Source organism: Fukomys damarensis, unplaced genomic scaffold, assembly GCF_012274545.1.
Source record: "Fukomys damarensis isolate Sample0158 unplaced genomic scaffold, DMR_v1.0_HiC HiC_scaffold_10, whole genome shotgun sequence".
NCBI classification, from domain to species: domain Eukaryota; kingdom Metazoa; phylum Chordata; class Mammalia; order Rodentia; family Bathyergidae; genus Fukomys; species Fukomys damarensis.
The window spans coordinates 28,227,390-28,249,699 of NW_022900922.1; the positions used below are offsets into that span (position 1 = coordinate 28,227,390).

General features: G+C 41.3%; 1 protein-coding gene across 6 annotated transcripts in view; it reads right to left on the reverse strand.

Annotated features, from left to right (window-relative positions):
• The window catches only part of Phactr1 (phosphatase and actin regulator 1), a 514,585-nt gene that overhangs the window by 271,075 nt on the left and 221,200 nt on the right, over positions 1-22,310 (reverse strand). Inside the window, exon 1 of one of the 6 annotated variants that reach the window (XM_010622881.3) lies at positions 14,242-14,491. The exons of 4 other annotated variants lie outside the window; for them this stretch is intronic. The gene's annotated coding sequence lies outside the window, so the exon portion shown is untranslated. Of the gene's footprint in view, positions 1-13,803; positions 13,956-14,241; positions 14,492-22,310 lie in introns of those variants that run through there. One more of the 6 variants, XM_010622880.3, reaches the window with a different exon arrangement.

The window sequence follows — 22,310 nt, forward strand, 5'->3', positions numbered from 1 at the left end:
GTTATTTGATTCTGATCTTGATTTTGTTGTTATGAATAAAGGAAAGTTTTGAACTCATGCTCATAGTCAAAACATGGAGACTACTTTTATCCTGAGTCTCAGGTCAAACACCGGATTCTACACTGGGGTACGGTAGGCAGAGTAACGGCTTAGTCCCAAACCTTACATGGCAGAAGTGGCTCTGCAGACAGGGCTAAATTAAGGCTTTCGAAAGAAGAGATTGTCCTGGATCAACAAAATGGGCCCAGTGTCATCAGGAGGCTCCTGGGAAGAGGGTACCAAGAGGGTCCAAGTGGGAGAAGGAGACGTGATGGGCTAAAGCCGAAGGCGAGGTGATTCCACTGCAAGGAAGAGGCTGGGAGGTCAGGATTGCAGGTTGTGATTTGACATTATAATAGCCTGCGTGCATTCCCTGTAAGTCCTGAGGAAATAGAAGCCGTATGTATCTTATTCATCTCGGATTCTCTGGTCTTGCAGAGGACTTAGTTCTCCAGATATTTATCACAGAAAGGATGAAAAATGTCACCAGTTTAAACAAGTTTCAGGCTTCTCCTCTGGCAAATCCAGGGAAGCTAAGCTTAAGGTGAACATTTAGAGATTTACCTGGGTCTGTTTGTCATGCACTATTCCTAACGGCTATTTGATTGGGGTGTGCCCTATTAGATATCAAGAAATAGATAGCATTTATATAGCATTTCATTTTTCCTCAACTAATTTCTGGACAAAATATGGCTAACTGATTTACAAAGCAGTCTTCTACTTAATTTGGAAAACATTTTCACTGGGGTAGATTGGTATGTTTTTTCATTTTTAAGTCTCTATTGACTGATGTTTGAACCTTTGTGCTAAAGTATAGAAAAGTACAAGATTTAGACCTTAAAGGTAAAACTCATTTAAACCACATTTTAAAAAACAAAAGTAACCAATATGTCAATATCAAAAAGTTATTTTTCTGTGGCCTGCTCTTTCTCATTGTACTTCATAGAACATTCTTTTGCCATTTTACCTGCAGGGTTCAAAACAGCACAGCCGGACAGAAATGCAGTGTGTACCCCATGTGCCGTGTGCAATTTATAGTATTCCCAGGCTAACCTCAGTGGTATGTGCTTGTTCTGGGTTAGATCTCCAGTGCTGAAAAAGAAGGTTCTAATGGTCATATCTCAAAGTCAATAGGATTCTAGTAGTCATATTTAAAACATTAAAAAAAAATCAAAGTAGTGCACACTTCTCAACCCCATCACTCTGGGAGGCTGAGGTTGGTGGATTGCAAGTTTGAGCCCAGCCTTGGCAAACATGACCTAGTAAGATCTTGTTTCAAAACTTTTTCTCTAAAAAGGGCTGGAGAATATAGCTCAGAGTTCCATTCCTGGTACTGCAAAGGAAAAAAAAGTCAAAAGAAATTATTCAAATTGTTTTTAAAGAATATTTTATTTAATCCAGTATATCCAAAGGATTATTTCTACATGTAGTCAATATAAAAATTATCAGTGGATATTTAATATATATTTCTTTCTTCGCCTCTCATCTTGCTTGCCCTAATTCTTGGTATTGTTGCTGCCTGATTCTGTATCTATTCATCTTTTGACATTATTTTTTAAATATTCATAGCAATTTTATACTCTCTTGTTTTGGTCTACTTCCTCTTAACAACACATTGTTTTAAAACATTTGATCTAGCATTAAAAGCTGGAAATATTCTCTGGCTAAGAGAGTTAAAGGTTCTAGTCCAGGGATTCAGGGATTATAATGGAAGGGATCTCAGACCTGTTGTTTCACATGGCATCCAAATGTACTCCATGCTTGCTTCAAGAAGAAAATTGTGCATTCTAAGCAAAGTGACACTTGTGAGCTTCTTGGCCATCACTTCAAAATCCTATATCAGCGATTTTTTCTCTTGAAAATGAAAAACTGAGCCTATATGAAAAATATCCCTTAAGGGAATTGAGTGATATTAGTCTGTTTCCGGTATTATAGGGAACTGAATTTTTTTTGGTGCCTGGGTTTGAACTTGGGTCCTTGTGCTTTCAAGGCAGGCAGCAGCACCACTGAGCTAAACCTTGGCCCAGGGAACTGAAATTTAAAGGGTACATTTTCAAGTCATGATTTTAAAAGCATACAGTTAGTCCTCTGTATATGAGGTTCCACACCCATGGATTCTACCAACTGTGGATTGAACATATCTGGGAGAAAATGAATCAATACTTGAAATATATAAGCTTTGTCATTATACCCAAAACAATACAGTATAATGAATTGCATTGTAATAGCAGTATAAGTAATCTAGGCACAAGGCACATTATACAGGAAGATGAATGTAAGTTCTATGCAAATACTACAATGTTTTATACAAGATACTTGAGGCACCTGTGCATTTTGATACCTGAAGGAGATCCTGGAATTAATCTTCAAAGGATATTCAAGAATGAATACGAATGGAAGAAAACAAGATAAATACGATGGTCAAAAAGGTCAAGGAAAGAAATTGAAGTTCTAGGGCTAGTGTTGGGTAGAGATGGAATCAGAGAGGGCACAACTGAGGGATCCTAAGGTATTTTCTCCATCCCTGGCTTGTTTAACTCTCAGCACATGAGTCAGTGAAATTAACTTAGTCTGACCAGGTTTGCATGCATAGATTTTGAAATAGTGTATTGCAATGAACAACAACAACAATAAAAAAATTTCATGGCTTTCCTGGCTATGTCTGTTCCATTGGTCATTAGTGATTATTTTAGCACACACCATTACCAACTCTTGGAGAAAATGGTGGAGAAGACTTTCACAGTGATTTTTTTTTTGTCAGTTTTTGATTCATGAAACACGAATTACCCATAGCATAAGATGGAAAATGTTTATGTGGCATCAACATTTTTAACTCTTCCAACAGTGCCATCATAATACTACCGGCAAAGGAGAAGGGTAGATAAGAATAGCTTTCTGGCAGATTACATGTAAATTCTAAAATAATACTTTGCACTGCAAGTCCCTTTCTTTTGCGTTTAAAATTTAAATAAGCTGATGTAGTTATTGGATGAATTGGGTCGTCTCCATCTGCCAGAATAAACAGAGATCCATCCTTTTCTCTGTTGCCATAGTTTTATCATCAGAAATTAGAGTGACCTTACGGAGTAACTGTGACTGCTGACTAATTACTGTGAGAAAGAGAAGTTGAGTTTCAATTAAGTGAAAACTGAAATAATTGTATTTGGCAGGCATTCTCTAGTGTTTAAGCCCACAGTATTTAATTACACCAACCACAGACAGCACATTCAGCCTCTTAGGGATGCACTTTGCAGGTGACTCATCCAAGGAGACCCATCAGTGTGCAGCTATAGGATTTTGCATTTGTTTTTATGATGTAGACAAGTGGACTGTGATATCTGCTCATAACATTTTTAAGGCAAAATTTTCTGTTGATTTTTTTAGTGCATAATTCTGAGTTCTCATATATGCGCTTAAGTATTTGAGTATATTTAACTTGTTTTAAAATTTGAAGATCTATGTTGGTTCCATCCATAGCTGTCCTTGTAGCTTACCTATGTGAGTATATAGGAGGGCTCTTCATAGGGGTGAGGATATAAGGAAAGGTTGCTACATTTTTACAGCCGAATATCAACTCCATAGTCAGCACATCTGGAAACTAGAGGATTTGGCTCTTTCTTTTATCAGCAACACATAAATAGTCACTTAAAGCTCTTATTAGAGACACCAAGTGTGATTCACTGCAATCTAATACTCACCAGAGACTCAGAGGAGATGTTCGACTTTAAGAGAAGACAGGCCAGCAATCTGAACTATTTTCCTAGGTCACAGGTTTTCCCTGCTAGCTCTACATTAGGAGACTTGAAAAATATCTATGTTCAAATATCACCCAGAACATTTGATTTAGAATTTTTTAAAGGCTTCTAAGAATCATGAACTACTCTTCTAGAACATTATTTTGGGAAACGTGGTTCATACACCACTGTATTAACATCACCTCACAGGTTGTTAGGAAAAAAGCATCTTACTGCCGACCTGGAGAATCAGAATCCCTGTATAAACAAGAATCCCAGGAGATTGTGATGCATTAGAAAGTTTAAGAACCACTTTTTGTAGATGGTACTATATTCTTTTATGTGTATCATCAGGTCATCAGAAAGCAGCTCCCCAGCAGAACTAACTTGCTGGTGAAATACTTGCATGGATCTCTAGCTTCATAAATTTCTTGAGAGCAAATTTGTACCAATTCTACAATTCTCACCAAAGACATTTTCCTATTACATATTCAACACTGCTCATGCAAGCATCTGTGCACTAAAAGTCCTTTTGCATTTTAGTGACACAATAAGCTCATGGCACCAAATGAATTTAGTTACTCCTTAATTCAGACAGAAAGTAAAAGGGTGGGTGCTGGGGGCTGGGAGGAAGGGGAATGGGAGTTGCTTTTGAATGGGTGGAGAGTTTGAGTTTTGCAAGATGAAAAGAGTTCTGGAGATGGGTGATGGTGACGCTTGTACAACAATGTGAATATTCTGTAAACTTTAATATGGTTAAGGCACTCAATTTTGTTTTAGGTGTGCTTTACCGTAAAAAAATTAAAAATAATCTTCCCTCCTTTTTCCGGAGTCCATGGCTTCTTAGGAGCTGTAGTTCTCAAGCCTATTTAGGAATTTCTCCTTGGTTTTTCAGGGCTGCAATGCTAACATCATGATTTCAGTAGAAGAGTTATGGCCTGGGTTATTAATTGGCAAACGGAATGTGGTGAAGGGGGCATGAAATTCCATGAAGGAGGGTGTGAGTGAAAATGGTGAAAGCCCAAGGGTATGACGGAAACCAGTGAGAATGATGCAAGCCAGTGGGAATGATGGAAGCTAATGGTCATCTTTCCCTCAGGTTATTTTAATTTTACCCTGAAGAACTGCTGTATTTCTAGTGACTGGAGAGGGACACACAGCACAGACTTCCCAAAAGCATGGGGCATTTGGATCTGACAGGTCTAGAAAACTCAGTAACCAGGGCTCTGCCTCCACAACCAAGTCTAGAACCTCTACTCAGGCATCCGCAAGCGCTTGGCAAAACAGGACTCCCTGTTTTCAAGATGACGTTTTCATATGGCTCATAAAGGTTTTCTTGGAAATAACTAGTCTTTGCAAAGCAATATTTTAATAATTGAACTATAAATGAATCAGAAACATATGGAGCGAATTTCCCTTGGGTTTGGCAAAGCACATTTTGGACCTGATTCTGTCCAGGCTATTTGAAAGATGGTTTCTAATGTTTGTTGAATCAATATGGCTTTGCTTTTCCCAGCTCCCTTTTAGGCTGCGGCAGTTTAAGAAAATGACAAAGATTTCGGAGCTGTTGTTCCTATGCTACCAGATATCTACACAAACGCATAATTCATTCATTTGAGCTACAGTTGGCTGAGTATAGAGCACAGTGACCAACTACACTGCAACTACTCTCTCTCTCTCTCTCTCTCTCTCTCTCTCAGTTTCAATGCAGTTGAAGAGGTTCTTTTTAAATTTATAAATGAAGAGTTTCAGACTTGGGTTATTTCAAAGAACACAGACTCCCTTTAGGGGAACTCTTTTCCACGTACCTACAGAGATTCGGCTGACTGCTCTTCGTGCGGCCCTCAGCATTGAACTCTGTGGAGAGTTTTGATGGAGTACACAGCTCTGGAGAGAGCACTTCCATGGGGCCACAAAGAATGGCCTTTCTTGGGCATTGTGGAAGGGCGTGTTACAAAGGAAGAAGGAGCCCACTATTCTGGAATTACTTTTTCTGCCTTTACTTTGTATTGTTAAAGTGCTCTTGAATATAATAAACAGCTCTGGGCCTTTTTAGATGAAACACCCTCTGAACTATTTGGAACTGTTTTATCCACAGGCACAGCACTGCTAGGAGTTCGGTGGGTCTAATCTTTGTTGGGAAACTCTCAGAGACAGAGGTAAGTAAGTTCCAGCAACAGGAATGTAGGAAATGTAAAGAAAGACCCCCTATCTTTTAAAAGGCTCTGAGATCATTGATATCTGAGATGAAATATAAAATAAGCACCATGACTTTTTATTCCAGGCTTTCCAAACTTAAGAGACCATGTTTTTCCCCTTTAGAGATGAGTGCATCTGTGAATTAACTGTAGTAATGTGAAATGCAAGGGTAACTGAGGGAATAATCCTATAAAACATGGTTTATATTCTAGGGAACACTGAAACATTCAAACCTTTTAATTAACACAACATAACAAGAGACAACCTAACGTATCCAATTTCTGTTCCATATCATCTTAATCACCCCTTCACAATATCAAAAAAGAAGGAGAGGCAGGAGACAATGAAGAAGAAGAACAAGAATAACATTAGGAAGAAGAACCAAGAACAAGAAGCAGAGGCAACCTAAAGGAGTTAGAAGAACAATCTTCCTTTGGGAGGGAAGAATTTAAATAAAAACACACAGGAAGGAAAATATATAGTATAAAACAAATACTGTACTTTAAAAGTAAAATTTAAAAAACCCCAAGAAACTAGGGAATAAGCTAGGGCATCTTTTTTTTTTTAATTTAATTGATTGGTACATTCTAGGTAGACAACACAGTTACATTCATTCCTGGGATCTAGTACCTTTACAAGCTAGGGCATCTTTACAATTAATGTGTCTGCTCTTCTAAGATCTGAAACTCTGAAACTCCCCCTTGTGATGACAATCTCCCTGGTCCCTGAGCCTGGATTTGCATTCCATATCGCATGGCTTATTAGCAGGGTACCCATGGGCAAATTACTGCAAGTCGTGAAGCCCCATTCTCATCCTCTGTAAAATGGGAACGATAGCTCCTATCTTGTAGGACCTTGTGAGGATCACATGAGGTCCTTGGGTAAGAGATTCTCAAGGGTACCTGGAATAAAGTGAGTGCTCACAAAATAACACCCCTATTTTTTTTCTTTCAAGCCCCAGCCCTTCATCCCTGCTGTACACATTGCTTTCATTCCTGCAACCTTGACCCTCAGGCCCTCTCAATGGCACCAGTCTATCACCTCCACCTGATTTCATTACCCCACTAAGCCCTTTCCTCTACTTTGTCCTCCACAAGCACTCAGTAGCCACATCTTGTTGATTCTACTCTCTAAACCATTTATAATCTGCCGCCTCCCCTCTGTTCTTCATCACTATCTCCAAGCCTTTTCTCTCCCAGACTTCACGTCCTCCTCTGCATCGAGGAAATCACTAGTGGGGTCTCACTCTTTGCAGTGGTTCTGTTCCATGGTGTCACTGTGAACCCTAACTGTGTGGATACGGAACCATTACTGCCAGGTGAAATGCAGCGTTAAGTTTACTTGAGCACAATACTTTCTTCAGCTCATCTCCATATGCCTTTGTCTTATGGGTATTTCTTTTGAAATTCATCTTATTCAACACACATTGTCAATTTGTTTACATTGAACTTGTGGTCATGGCCATTAGCGCTGTAACTCATGCCTTGAATCATGATTATTGAACGAATATATGTTCTCTGAGAGGCATATCACAGCCTCCCTGCAGTTAGAAGCACTATATTGTACTTTAGCACTATAACTTGGGGTCATCCCAAAGAGGAAAATCACCAACGGCGAGTCCCAAATGCCAAAATTGTGCCATTGACTACACTGCAAGTTTGTTTACAGTATGAGTCCACACAAGAAGGCATCACCTTGTTCTGCTTCAGTTTGGATCTTGCTGTTCTGCACACATCTGCAAAGGCTGTAAAAGTGCTTCGAGAACTGATCTGGGCTTTGTGAATAGTGTATTCCAGTGAGTAGGCAAAATGTGCAAAAACAGAATCTGGAAAATAAGGACCAACTGCATTGGTTCCTACCTCCCAGGGTTGCTGTGTGGAATGGAGATAATCTAAGCAATGACTAGGCACTCAACGAAGGAGAGCTATTATTATTTATTGTTATTATTATTATTACTAATTACTACTAGCATTCTAATGATACATCACCACCTCTCTCCATTAATACCACCTAGAGCATAATTTTAAGGTCTGACCATATCCCAGTGTATCATTATTTTTCTTCTACCCTGTCCTCTAATGAAACTGGCCTGGTCACTGTGGCTCCAGTACCTCCGGGGTGAGCCTTCCTCTATCATTTCGCTCCCTATGTACTCTCCCTCCTCTGAGAATGCCTCTCCCCTCTTCTTCCCTCCATCTCCCCTTCCTCCATATGGGAATATAACGATTCCACCCTCAAGACTCTCATGTTAGAAATAACTGTGAAGCCTTTTCCAGCTGGACTTAATATCTCCCTCTTACTAACCTCGATAACCATATTTTTCTGTTCTCATGGAAGCTGTCATTTTCCACACTTTGTTTAAATTCTCATGCCCATGTTTTGCTTTTCTGAATAGGTATGGTGGATCTGATTCATCTTTCATATACCGCATAACTCCTAGCACAGTACCTTGTCTTTAGTATAATAGATAATAAATGTTTACTGAACAAACACAATAACCAAAAAACCGTCAAGACAGTTATTTTTTGCTTTACTGAAAAGGACACATTTATAAAAAACACATTTTTATTTGAGAAATTCTATATATGAATAAACCAATTTAAAAGAATTCCTAATTTATAATGAAAGTCAAAGGGAAGCAACACTAGGTTCTTAAAATCTAGTGACTTGTTCCTGAGAAGTTTCTGGGCTCTTTTGGGGCAAGTCATGAACCTGGAAATTGGAGGTAAATAATTCAGGCACCAATATATTCCAAATTACATCATAGTTTCTTTCAACAGTCTCTTTGAATAATCCAAATAAGAGCACTTGACACAGGGATAGGACATTGCATCTAAATAGCTTGAAGGGTGAGCAAGTTGGTATAATGGCCTAAGTGATCACTGCCTCCCCATCTACAAATGATCCAGTGTGTCCTTGTTTGTGCTGGGATCCAGGAGTGAGTCAAGAAGCATGGCTGACACTGAGAGACCTGATCCTTTCCTCCTGGGGACTGGAAACATGCCTTATTTTTAATTAAAAGAAGGCATGACAGGGTGTTTTATAAGTCACTAAATATGTACTCTTTTGTTCCTTCTAATACAACTTTTCAACACCGCCAGGTTTAAAGAGAAAATCAAGGCACATATCTTACTTACATGATTGCCCTCTCTTGCTTGGATACAGTATCCAGACCACCCACTGGCACATTGGGTGCCACCCGTTGGCCAACTAGGATGTGCCCACCCATTGTGTGCAAATGGTCCTGCCTAGGGTGCAGCTGCCCCTCAGGGATGGTGGGAGGGAAGAGGAAGAGAGCCCCCTCGCCCACCCTCACCTCTGCACCTGTGAGTCACCTGGTCCCCACTGCTATCCCTTTCCTGTTCCTGCCTTGTTCTTGTCTGTGACTTCAGGATAGGTGTCAGTTCCCTTGTGCTTCCTAAATCTGAGGACACCTGAGCCACGAGGCGAATGTTTTTTCTTTCTGTGAAATTGAAAATATAAAATTTAGAAATGAAGTGACTTGTAAAATATCACATGCAAATCATCTTCCTGTCTACCCTCCCCATTCTGTTTCTGGAATAAAGAAACAGGCAAACAAATAAATATGTGTGCATATGTGTGTGGGTGTTTCAAGGAGCTGCGCCCTGACTCTCCCTTGTCCATGCTGAATGGGGATGGGAGGAGTTGGGGTCTGACTGAAGGAATGGTGATGGATATGCACAGTCGCGCAGAACATCAACTTCCTTTCAGAGACAGAATATTGAAAGAAAGTAGGAAATTGTCCAGAGAGATGTCACGATCCTTTTGACCTCAAGGAGCATCCAATTTAAAACTGTGTTAAATCTGTCCTCCGGGAAGAGTTGTCACTGCTGAGATGCAACCTTTCTAAGGACAGCACACTAGTTCATTGACACACCCCAAGGAGCAGTAAATAAATCAAGCCTCTCATTTTTCCTTAGTTAAAATACTCTTGAAGTCAAGCTATTCTGGAAGGTTGGGCCAAACTTCCTGAGCTGTCTTCTGTGGGTCTTTCCAAGGTAATTTGGAGATGTCATTTTCCTATTTAAAAATACTATTCTTCTTTATGGATTTGATAAACTCCTAAAATAAGAACAGAACATATGAAAATAGTTTTCTTAACTAACTTGATAGCTGTTAAAGACTGAGTTGTGCCCCCTCCCAATTCATATGTGTAATCTTTAAACTGCATTGTCTTAGAATGTGACTCCATTCAGAGAACAGGTCTTTATAGAAATGATTATGGTTAAATAAAGTCATAAGTGTGGGGATAATCCAATATAAATTGTGCCCTTGGAGGAAGAGATTGGGACACAAATACACAAAGGAATTATTATGTAAAGACAGTGAGAAGGTCTCCATCTATAAGCCAGAGATGGAGGCTTCAGGAGAAACCTATGGACACTTTGATCTTCGACACCTTGATCTTATACTTTCAGCCTCCAGAACCACGAGAATGTAAATTCTTATTCTTTAAGCCACCCCCATGATGGTATTTTGTTATGACAGCCTTATCAAATTAGTACGGTTGCTATTGGTTGTTCTTTAGCTATAAATTATCCAAAGTGGTTTTCTTCTTTATTAACACTAAGAAAACTCTGATTTTTAGTAACACAAAAACATATTCCTCCCTTCATTTTGTCACTTTTTCTTTCATCCTAAGTAGTTACTAATACCTGTAGGATAGGATCAGGTAGAGTTCAAATTCCCAATTTATTAGGAGGAAAACTCTAGATTTTTATCACTTGTTTCTTCTCTTTAATACTATGGAGGAGGGTAAGTATTACAATTTTATCATTTTATAAGTGAGGAACTAGAATCAACTGAATGGTTTATTGAAGGAATAAGACTGAACTTTTTAAACCAAGACTTTCAATTCTACTTTTCTGCTGCTTCTTCAACATTCTACTCTTTTTACCTAACATTATAATATTTCCATTGTAATATTTTGGAATTCTTTTACATCACAACATTTGCTTCTGTGTTTTTGAAACTTTATTTTTCTGCAGTTTTGTTGGATTTTTTTTCTGCTCTCTTAATTTTGGGCATTGGTGTCATATTTGCAGTAGGCTTCTTAAAAGACATCACCTGCTACTCTTCACTCTGTCTTCTTAATGATAAATTCCAAGGAGAATTTTTTATCCACTTAATTTCCTAGAGAAGCCCACAGTACACCTAGAAGATCCTTCATTGAATCCTTTCTCTTACCACTTTCCCTGCAAGTGTGGATTCTGAACTTTACAGGAAGCTCGGGACCCGTGGAATGTCAAGGCAAAAGACTTTGGCACATTTAGATCAACTGTACCACTATTTTGGGATTTTTCTTGCATATGATAAGGAGTTTCTTTTATGGGAGGCATTACATTTCCACATTAGGAGACTAAAAAGAGAAAAAAAATCATAGTTCTTATAGACAAGGGTACAAATTCTCTATTGTCCCTCGTGGAGCCTTGGAACTGTAGCCTTGGAACTTGTATCTAAGAATCCTTATGGCAGCCTCTTCATGGCCCTAGAGGTACAAAAACTTCTAGGAGCCCCGGAGTCCAGCAATTTCAAGATGACACCAGGGCAGACTCACAATGAGCAGCACGGGTGAAGCAGGAAAATCAAACTTGATGCACCAAACTGCACCCCTTGGAAGTGCCTCGGGGCACTTCAGAGACAAGGCATATGTTGTCTTTGCCCAGCCACTGCTGGTGTGGTCCCCTAGCTTGGGTCATTAGGGTGGTGTGACCCTGCTAGAGAGTGGGTAGAGCCCCAAGAGTCTGGAGACAAGTGCTACTCACTAATGTTCCCTGTAGCTGAAACCAGCTCAATGGACTTCTGTGTCTAAACCCTGTGGACAAAGACGCTCTTCAGCTAGGGGGATAGATATGCTAGTGAGTTCATTCTGAAGCGTGTTGAGAAGCACACATGTTGAATTAAAGTTTCACAAGTGTTCTTTATTCTTTGGCATATTAAAGACAAACATATTTAAACTATTTCGTGGTCACTAGATACCGTGTATGATCACAACAATAACAGCAGGTGCTGATTAATATGCTACCGTAGCCCCGCTTGACACTGTGTGCTATTCTCTTAATGCATTCATTCATTTACTTCAATACAGCCTATTACTAACTTTCCAAGTTTACAGATGAGGAAACTGAGTTGTAGGAAGGTCAAGAAACTTGCCTAACGTTACTCACTGAACACATCTGGCAGGACTGGAATAGAAACCAAAACTGGCTCAAAAACTTACAGTTGCGACCAAAGCACCTCTCTTACCTTAAGGTCTGAATTTTCAAAATCTTTCTAGCTTCCTATCTTCTGACCAGCTGTCCTCTGGACACTTGAACTACCCCAGATAGGGAGAAAACCTAGCACCCAGACTGCATCTTCTGATTGTTCCTCATACAGAAAACACTACAAACATCCTCTGCAAAACCAAAAGTCCAGGTTGTTGTCACAGAAAATGTGAGCACCAGAACTGAGGCAGCTTACCAAATATTAGAGAATTAGAGGGCAAAACAGTGTGTCCAAAGCTAAAACTACTCAGAGCTTGGCGTTTTATGGTAGGGATAACCCTTTGGAATGTCAGTCTTCAGTGTGTCACTGAGTTAGCAAATGCAGGTTATCAGCAGATAGAAAGCTGGAGAAAAGAAACTCACTGTGATGACATTAACTATTTAAGGACTACTTTCTTGAGGGACCACACTTGGCCTTTAAAATGGAGCCTATGAGCTGTTCTTATATATTACCGATAGTTATAATAGTATAGTATCTATATTTCAAAAGGTAGGCTTTAATTAAAAACCTCACAATGCTTTTTGGCTTTGTTGTTTCATTGGTATCAGGACACAAAGGAGTAATAGGACTCAGTGGAAAAAGAGCATAGAAATTCACGACCCACAAAGTCTTTCGAATTCCCAAATGTGGTCTGGGACCTTGGAGAACTCCAGATTCGAGACCAAACAAATGATTCACATAGCCAAATACCCTTTCACAGGGATAACTGTATCACCCTACAGAGTTGCTTAGATACATTCCACTCAGAGAGTTTGCTCTCGACGGGAGGTAAGGCGAGAAGGGGTAAGAGCATCACAAACTTGGCTATCTCTTCATAGACATTATTTTGAGGGCAATTTTCTTCTTGGTTCTAAATACCATCATATTTTGTTTAGAGCACCTCATGTGGCCAAACAGAAAAACAATTAAAAATAAACTCTTCAAAACTAATGCTCTGGGTATTTTTTAAGCTCTCTAGAATTCATTAAAAAACAATTTATTAAAACAATTCTTTTGTTGAGTGAGGCCGTTACCAGTTCTGTTCAATATGGGAACATATTGATTTTTAGCTCCATGCAGCAAACCTCAAAATGCCAAGGCCCTAGATTAGATGCTACCAAAGCCTCTTCCTCATTCATCCTTGGTTTTTCAAGTCATCTTTCCTTTGTGTCATCCACAACTTTCCCCCAGCCCACCTTCCCCAGACAGCAGCCTGCCCCTCAGCTTTCCCTTTCCTGTCTCCTTGGGTCAGAAACTTCCTGAGCTTCCTGAGAGCTGGCAGCCACAGCAGGGACCGGCTCCCAGCTCCTCCACTGCAGTGAGATTTGCAAGTGAATCACTTAGGTCTGAAAAACATCACCTGGTTGGGATCAATTTGCTCTAACTTGAACTGACTGACCTACACTGACACCAGGGCATCCTCAGAACCAGCTCTGAAAATCAGCGTCTCTCCGCAGCTCCAAACCAGGAAAATTTTCTAAGCCAGACAAAGCGTAAAACCCATACAAAACCCGCCTGACAGACAGAGAGCAGCAATGAAATTATCTCAGACCGCAGTGCCTACCTTAAAGACCACCCGGAGCTCCGGGCTCACACAAGCGTCGCCCTCTCTGGGTCTTTCCTCGCTCTCCAATAGCTGAGCTTTCTCAAACTGAGCAACAGTCTCCTCCCGCGCCGGGCTCTGCCAATACACATGCTACACACACAGCCTTGCGGTGCCAGGCAGCCCCTTCTTCCTTCCCGGCGGTGCCAGTGCCCTGGCCGCTGACCAGCTCCCTGGGAGCGCGGAATGGGGAAGGGAAAGGAACCAGCGGGACTTGGGGAACGGATCCAACTCACCCAGGACGAAGTGGCCGCCCATCTGAGCAAGGAGGGGTCCCTTTCCCCCCTCCCCTGTAACAAAGCCCCCGCCCGGACGGTTTTCCAGGCTGCTCGCAGGCGCGCCCCCTCCTCTTGGGCGTGACCCGGAGGGCGGGACGCGGTGGCTGCTGTAGCCTCTTACCTTCCCCAAGCCCCAGTTCTCAGAATCCTGGCTGGAGTCTCCAGGGAGTCCTGCGTTGTAGTGCACCGGGGAGACCACCGGCTCCAGAAGCAGAGGACATTTCGGAATGAAACAGAAAGTCACCCGGGATCCAAACCCGCCCCTGGACTTGCCCTTGGCTGCCCCCAGCCCTGCCAGGGAAGAGGGAACCCAGCCAGCCACTCCCAGCTCCCGAGGGAGTGAGGATTCCCGGAAAGCGCAATGTAAAAGTCTGCACTCCAGGCCCCAGCTTTTTCTTTTCTTTTTCTTCTTCTTTATTTTTTCTTTCGAATATTTGTTCAGCTTTTTAGCATGCAGTTTGTCTCCTTCTGCAGGGAATTACTCAGTGATCCCATCACCTGACTTTCTTGCCCTTATATAATTAGAATTGTGCTGTTTTGAGTTCTGATCAGAAAGCTTCACTTGCCTCCTCCCAGGGATCCAGTGCCCCCCAGAGGAGGGGAGGGAGAAGCTAGAGGGAGAGACGCTCAAAACAGCAAAAGATGACAATTAACCTTTCTAGAACCTTCCCTAGGGGCTGCTTTATGCAGTGTGCTTGTATTTCCCCTGGTTTGATTCACTTTGATTCATTTGATTCCTAAATGCCAGGTGTAACGAGAGCCATTATCTGGATTTTCTTTGCATCCCATTAGCCACTTGGTAGATTTTCCAATGATGGGGGTCCAGAGAGTTGAAAGGCCTGGTGTATATGTATAACACAGGTGTAAACAGAACCTAAAACCTACAACGCTTATTACTGTTGCCAGGGATCTGAATTCTGTGATGTGCCAAAGGACAGCTTGAGGGCCTTTAGTCAAACCTGCTGCCTCACCTTTGGTCCTCATAAGCCCTCCCCAGGCCACCTCAAATAAACACCATATCCAAGCCAAAAGCACTTGCATGCTGTGCAAATATCCTTAAAGGCTAAGCTCCCAGCCTGCACTCTCAACCATGTTAATCCCTGGGGCAGTCGACTTGGACATTTTGAAGCCACCACCATTTGGGTGAAGGAAATGAGAATCACCACATTTGGCCCCCAGTTTCCTGCCTCAGCACCTGTCATATATCCAAAGGGCACCTACTGAGGCTTCAGACATAGAATCGGCCCATGAATGAGAAACTCTTGGCGAGACTAAGAGGACAATGAATGAGCACAGTACTGAAAGCCTCCTGAAACACGAGGATCAAATTGAAAAACCTCCAGCCTGTTTATTTGCTTTATATCAACTCCAGGATGAACTAAACACATGGGGTGTCTGGGTCCCTGGCTCTCCTACAAGTCAGTGATCTGATAAGGAAGGGCAGGACTTTCACGTGTAAGAGAGCAGATAGTAACATCAATTAGTCTTTTATTTTTCCTCATTTGTCTCCTCTTCTTTTCTTCTTCTTGCTCCTCCTCCTCCTCCTCCTTCTTCCCCCCATCTCCTGTCTATCACTCCAACTGTTCCTATCATGCAACTGCAACACTCAGGAACTTCAAAGAATAAAGAAAGAACAGGTTTATTTGTTTTCTCCTCCTCCTCCTCCTCCTCCTCCTCCTCCTCCTCCTCCTTCTTCCCCACCCATATCCGCCAAAGGAAATTGCTCTCCCTTTCCTTGCTACCTCCAGCCTTGTAAGGAGCGTTAGACCTTGTTATAATATTAAAATAAGGGTCATGCGATGGATCATGTGATCACTTTTTAAATCATTACTCTCTACTTGTATATCCCTCTGAGGTGGGCATGGGGTCGTTGCTATTCTTATACTGACTCAGAGAAGCCAGTGACTTAGATGGGAATTAGAAGTTATGCCTCCAGCGCTCTGGTTTGCAAAAGAAGAGAGTCCTGTTTATGTGAGAGAAAAATAGAAATGTATAAAGCCGATGGCGGATTGATGTCTGTTTATGTCTCACCCTCCAGGTGTAGTAAATAACATAGAAGGTGGTGTGGCAGTTGCTATGGTAACTACTTTCTTAGGAAGAATAAGGACACATCTGAAGATATTAGAAAACATTAGGTACAGATACTTCTCAGTAATGGGCAATAGTAGAAAATACGCCCTTGGCTTGTGTACAGTTCTTAAATGTTGGTACTGCAAAACTCGAATTTCCTAGACTAGTACTGGACAGCAGAAATATAATGTGACCTTAAAATTCTTTGCTGGTCTCATTAAAGAAAAACAAATGGTGAGATTTCTTTTTGTAATATGGCTGATTTAATTGAATGTGCTAAAGTATTATTTTAGTGTATAATCAATATAAGAAGTAAGACATTTTGCACTCCTGTTTCCACACCAAATCTCTGAATTCCAGTGTGTATTTCACACTCACATTCCACCTCTGGATCAGCCAGTAGCTCCATGGAGTGAGAGACTAGCACCTTAGATAGCTCAGCCCTGGGTAATATTTGGCCATTTTTGGGTTAAAATATGTTCTTTTGGGGCACATTTGCCTCTCCCTCCTTGGATTTTTTAGAAATATTAATTGTATTCATTTGGTTCTAGTCCCACGGCATCACTTGAGTGCTGCTGTCTTAGGTGGAGCAGGAAAATATCAAATATGCTTGAACTTGAAAGAATACTAAAGATTCAGCTTCTGTCATGCCATCAGAGGACCAGAAAGAATACTAAATAAATCTTGGGTTGGAAAATGTTTCTTCCCTGGACTGCCCCATTGGGCCAAGTTAGGGCCCTCAGCTATGTACCCTCTGCCTCTGCCCATTTCCTTCTGCCCTGTAACAGACACTCAGTCCAATCAAATCTGTCACCTACCTCAAACTGCAGAGCCTTGGCCAAAACCCAAACCTTTCCAAGAACCCCTGCCCGGTCTCCTGGCTCCAACTTTCTCCTTGAATTCAAGTTCATTTTCCACCTGCCTTTGAGTGTGAGCATGTATCAAAACAGACCTTTAATCATATAGCTTCTCTGCTTCTGCTTAAAGATTTCAGTAGCAACCTAACACCTTTCAAATAAGATCCATGCTCTCTGCTGCGATATGCTGGGAATCATAAACTGGCATGGGGAACCTTTTCACCACATCTCCTTGCTACATTTTTTTATTTTATTTTACTCTGTCTATGTGCTTGATGGTGCACAATTTCCAAGATTCTGGAACTTTGCTTAAAGACTGTTTCCTCTGTTGAGAATGCACTTCCTTAAAATGCCTACCCCTTACCAAATAGCAAAATCTTTCAAGCTTTGCTTAACTATTGCCTGCACCTTTCCCTAATTTTATAGTTCTCTCCTTTGGGTTATCATATCCATATCATTTTTATAGATTCATCATAATATTTATTGCAGCCTATTATAATCACATGTTATGGGAGATAAGGTTCTCTTCAAGACTAGAAACCACTTCCCAATTGCCTTGAATTTTACCTTGGGACACAAAATTATCCTTATGAAGTCATAGAAGTAATTAATGCCTGAAAAATTCCAATACTCTCCTATTTTATCCCTCTTCCAAACCTCTAATTGCTTGTTCCTTACCACCACTACCATCATCATCATCTTCATTATCACCATTACACATATTAGCCAATATTCACATATTATCCAATATTCACTTATCATGTATCATACACTGTACTAAGTATTTTATATACATTTCATTTAACTCCAACAACAAATCAGTAAGGTAGGGACTTTTCCCCAATTTTGAATAGATGTGGCATCTTGAATAGCTTCATTCTGTCAACAAGAATGCTAAGATCATTTTTATAAGCACCAGTTGTGACAGCCTGATGACAACTCCTAGATGTGGAGGTCACAGTTTTAGATATTAATAAACTCAATTGTAAATAGGCAAATACATGCAGCTCTTATTTTATATTTTTAGTGTCTATTTCTATTTCTATTAGTGTTTCTATTTCCACTTTCTTAGCTGGGAAGGAAAGCTTAGTTTAAGAGTATTTTATGTAGCATAGGAGTATGATGGCTTTAAGAGCACAAGGACGCAAGGACCTGAGTTCAATCCCCGGTACCAAAAAAATATAAATAAATAAATAAAGAGCATAAGGAGTCCTACCAAGTGGACATCAGAACATGCGATCTTTTCAGTCATTTATTTATTTTTGGATTTATTTCTGGGTCTTCAGTACATTCTACGTAATTCAGCTTACCGGTATTTTTAAAAATGTAGGTACAAACACCAAATGTGATGAAGCTATAGAGTAATAAGATACTTTATTCGTTGTTGGTGAGGACATGATTAGTGCAAATGCTTTGGAAGATAGTTTGGAACTTTCTTAAAAAACTAAACATACTTGCCATGTGATTTGTTTTTTTGTTTTTTTTGGTACCGGGGATTGAACTTGGGTCTTTGCGCTTGCTAGGCAGGCCACCAAACCACTGAGCTAAATCCCCAGCCCTACTTTCCATCTGATTTGGAGATTAAATGTCTGCTCTTTGACTACCCAAAGGATGTGAAAACCTTGTAACCCAACCAAAAAACTTAACACACAACCAAAAAACTTACACACAAACAGCAGCTTCATTCATAACTATCAAAACTTGGATGCAATCTATATGGATGGATAAGTAAACTGTGGTACAAACAATGGAATATTATTAATTTAATGTTAAAAAAACTTGAATATCGATCCATGGAGAGACATGGAGAAACCTAAGTGAGTATTATTAAGTGAAAAGAGCCAATCTGAAAAGTGAAAAGTGACTGTTTTGGATACTCTTTGAGTCTAACTATATAATATTCTGGAAAAGGCAAAAACAGTGGGGACAGCAACAAGACCAGCAATTATGATGGTGGGTACATGTCATCGGGCATTTGTTCAAACTCATTGAACATGCAACACCAAGAGTGGGTCACAGTGAAAACCATGGGCTCTTGGTGACTCTGGTACGTCAGTGTAGGGTCAGATTAAGGTCAAATACAGCATCCAACTGGCAGATGCTGATAAACAGGGTAGGCTGTGTGAATGGGGAGTAAAATAACTGCATGTGTTCTCAGTTTTTTTGCAAACCTAAAACTACTTTTGCAAAAACTATTTTCACCAACCTAAAACTACTTCAAAAATAAAAATTTATTTAAAATATTAAGGGGCCTGAGAATGTGCCCAGGGGCGTGGTATTCACTGGGTTCCAGCATAATCTACAAATTGTTTTCCCAGTAGGCTTTCTATTGTTCAAGTGCTTACTGTTTTCTCTACTTTGCTTCCATGACTGTATGAAGAGCAATGTGAACACTACAGGCTTAACAGATTCTTACTGAAATGAAATGAAGAGAAAATGCCTGAGATGCTTCACATGATAAATACCATACGTGTTCTGATCTACACAGACAGTATGGCGACCTTGATGTCAACAGAAGATTATTACCAGTGAGGTTCCTGGAGCTTCTCAAGCCTAGCTCTCCCTCAGTTTTGGATGAAAGGTGGGGCTAGGAGAGCTGGGTGGGGCTGGAGCAGGTCCTGAGCCCTGGGAAAGCCAACTCCTTCCTGGAGTGCATCCAGGAAGAGACTTTGTGCTCCACCTCTGGGGGCCTTGGGTCACCACTGCTTGACTTTCCAACACTTCGTACATCAGGGTTAGGTCTGTGAACTCCAGCCTCTACCTTTGCAGAAGAGAGAGGCAGATGCTGCAGATTCTTGTGGCTGTTACAGCAGCTCGTGTCTATAGTGCTTGGTAGAGCGATTGGCTAGAGGGTGTTTCAGTGAAAGGACTGTCTCTTCTAAAGTGGTGTTGGATATCCAAAATCATGATAAAGTGCTGGAGCTCGGATTCTAGAGCTCAGGAGATGCCAAGAGTTTTGTGAATTCTTCTTCTATTACCACACTTTCTCTCTACCCAACTTGTGGTCAGCACCCTATAAAGATGTTAAATTTATTGACTTTTATGACCTTTGTTTTCCTCCCTTCTTTCTTTCCTTTTTCCATTCCTTCCTTCCGTCATCTTATTTTCTTTTCCTCTTGCCCACTTTCTCTTTAACTCTCCCTTTTCAATTTATTATCTTTAAAGTGAGTTAATTTTGTCCCTTGTTATTCTTGGCCAGATAACTAAGGCTCTTTGTATTGAGACCTTCTTGCCAAAACCATATTAAGCTCATGAGGCTGCTAAACTTAGACCAGCCTCCTTCTGCTCTGCCATAGAAGGGCTGCGATACCACAACGGAGAAATGCAGGAGAGCACAGGATTCCTGTTCAGAGCAAAAGGGCTGCTGCACAGCACACTTCCCAGAACGAAGGCAGAGCCTGACAGGAAAAAGATCTGAGGACTCTAGCCTAATCCATAATGGAGCAGTTATTACCTCGCTCCCTGCCAAGTTGATGCCACTGCCAATCTCCGAAGCCATTTTTCACACTGCTTTCCAGCCAGCTCAGCATAGTATCTCCGTGACAACTTCACTTTGGGAGAGCAACGGGCAAAGGAAGTTTCCCACAGGGTTAGGCAGTTTCCTTGCTCCCTTTAATTCTCTCTGAAGCCCCATGTGGAATTGATGTCATGACTTAGGTCCAAGTAGGACTAGGACCAGAGGGAGACATAGGAGGGGAGAATAGACACTCAGTGACCCTTATAATAGGGTAAATGAATGAGGTTGTGAAATACAGTGAATGCAGGAATGAGAGACCTGAACTGAACTCTAGTTCTGCACCAACTCACCCGGGGGAGGCTTTTTTTGCCTCAGCTGAGCAAGCTGGAGGACACTCTGCGGTGGAGTTTGTAAAGCATCCATTTGGGTTAAGGGTAGAGCAGGTGTTGATTGCCCCTGCACGGGCTGGCTCCAAAGTGCCCTTTCCTCACATACAAAATGGAAGAGATGATGCCTTTTGGCAGAGTTTTGAGATCTTCACCAAATGTCAGTGTTCCACGTGTCACGAATTCCACATTGCAGATTGGATTTTCCAAAGACGGACCCGACAGACCATGTCTCCCATCCCACGTGTTCTTCTGGAACCTGGCCGCTTTCCCATCAATGGTGGAACCCAATTCCTCTCTCTGAGTCTGAGTTGGCTTGGAATTTCCTTGGTGTCAGTATGGTATAATTCTGTGGGACTCCAGAGGTTTCATAAATGGCTCAAAGCTGGCACCTGCCTAGATCTTATTTCTTGGTGCTGGGGTGGACCCCTGGGCATTGCAAAGTACGCGCAGTGACAATGAGCTACACCTTAGCCTGCTTCACTAGTTGTACTTTTTCCTCTTAAAGCTTCAAGTAAGCTGTGGGCTGGGCTGAGGTTGCTAAGGTAGGAGGAAGCCCAGCCTAGTCTGTGTGGAGAGATGAGAGAGAGGGTTTCCAGACGTTCCAAACAAACTGCTCAGCAGTTGCTGTCTGACCGCAGCCTCATGAGACACTGACACCAGAGCCATTCAGCATAGTCTTTCCTAATTTCTGATCCTAAAAACCAGGGTAGATGATAAAACAGTTGTTTTAAGCAGCTCAGTGTTAGAGCGATTTGTTTTGCAGTGAAAGATGCCTGGGGCACCCTAGTAGCTATTTAATAAAAACCCTGAACAGGAAAACATGACAGTGTCAGGTGTGTGGTGGTTAAGCTGATTGCGTGAACTTTATTGGCTTAGGAGCTTCCTTGGTGATTAGCAAACCAACTCCTGGGTGTGGCTGAGTGGGTCATAGAAGTGCAACCTTGGCTACGACATATCTGGTCCCTCAGCCTGTCCTGTGTGGTGTTGTTTCTCTGCTCGGCTCCCTAGCTATCATAAGCTAAGCAGCTCTGCTTTGCCAGGCCCTTCCGCCATGGTGTTCCTGCCTTGGAGCCAACTGACTATGAACTGAATCCGCTAAAACTATTAGCTGAATTAAAACTCTCCTCTTTTAAGCTGTGGGTGCTAATATTGTAGCCTAGTAACAGGAAAGCTAACTAATACAAAACGTGATACAGCAAGAGTGCATAAGGCTTAGTCATTTTTCTAGTCATTGAGTGAGGGCTCCTCCATTCTCAGGTGATTATTCTGCTTTTCCCTTGAATCCTACCCAGAGTGCTGGGACATTTGTGTTTGTATGTTTGTGTTTATGCAAATATTTGTATGTAGTAGGATGAGAAGAGCCATTTGCTGATCCAAACTGATTTAGTGAGTTTTTTTTTCCAGGTCATAGAAGGTG